We start from the raw sequence: 349 nt of genomic DNA on the forward strand, positions 1-349 counted from the left end.
CGCTGCCGTGCTCCTCCCCCCACAAAGCCACCACTGGCGCTCATGGTATTGGGGTACCCTCAGGAGCCTGCCCTGCTTGCTCTGGGGCTGCTGAGCCCCAGCTCCCCACAGCACTGTAACCTCACAAAACAAGGGGTGTGGGCACCTCCTCGGCCACCAGCTCCCCGTGCTGTCCCCTGCAGGCCTCGGGGTCACCGGACCCCCAAAAGCAGGAGCAGAGGGATGCCCTAAGGGCTGGAGGGGCTCACCCAGTAGGAGACGGGGGTCTCTGCAGCGCTGCTCTGCATCACTTGGAGCCACGGATGAGGACATCCCATGCCCTCATCCCAATCTATGCTGCACCCCCACA

The sequence above is a fragment of the Nestor notabilis genome, unplaced genomic scaffold (assembly GCF_000696875.1).
Source record: "Nestor notabilis isolate BGI_N333 unplaced genomic scaffold, ASM69687v1 scaffold24485, whole genome shotgun sequence".
Taxonomy (NCBI): domain Eukaryota; kingdom Metazoa; phylum Chordata; class Aves; order Psittaciformes; family Psittacidae; genus Nestor; species Nestor notabilis.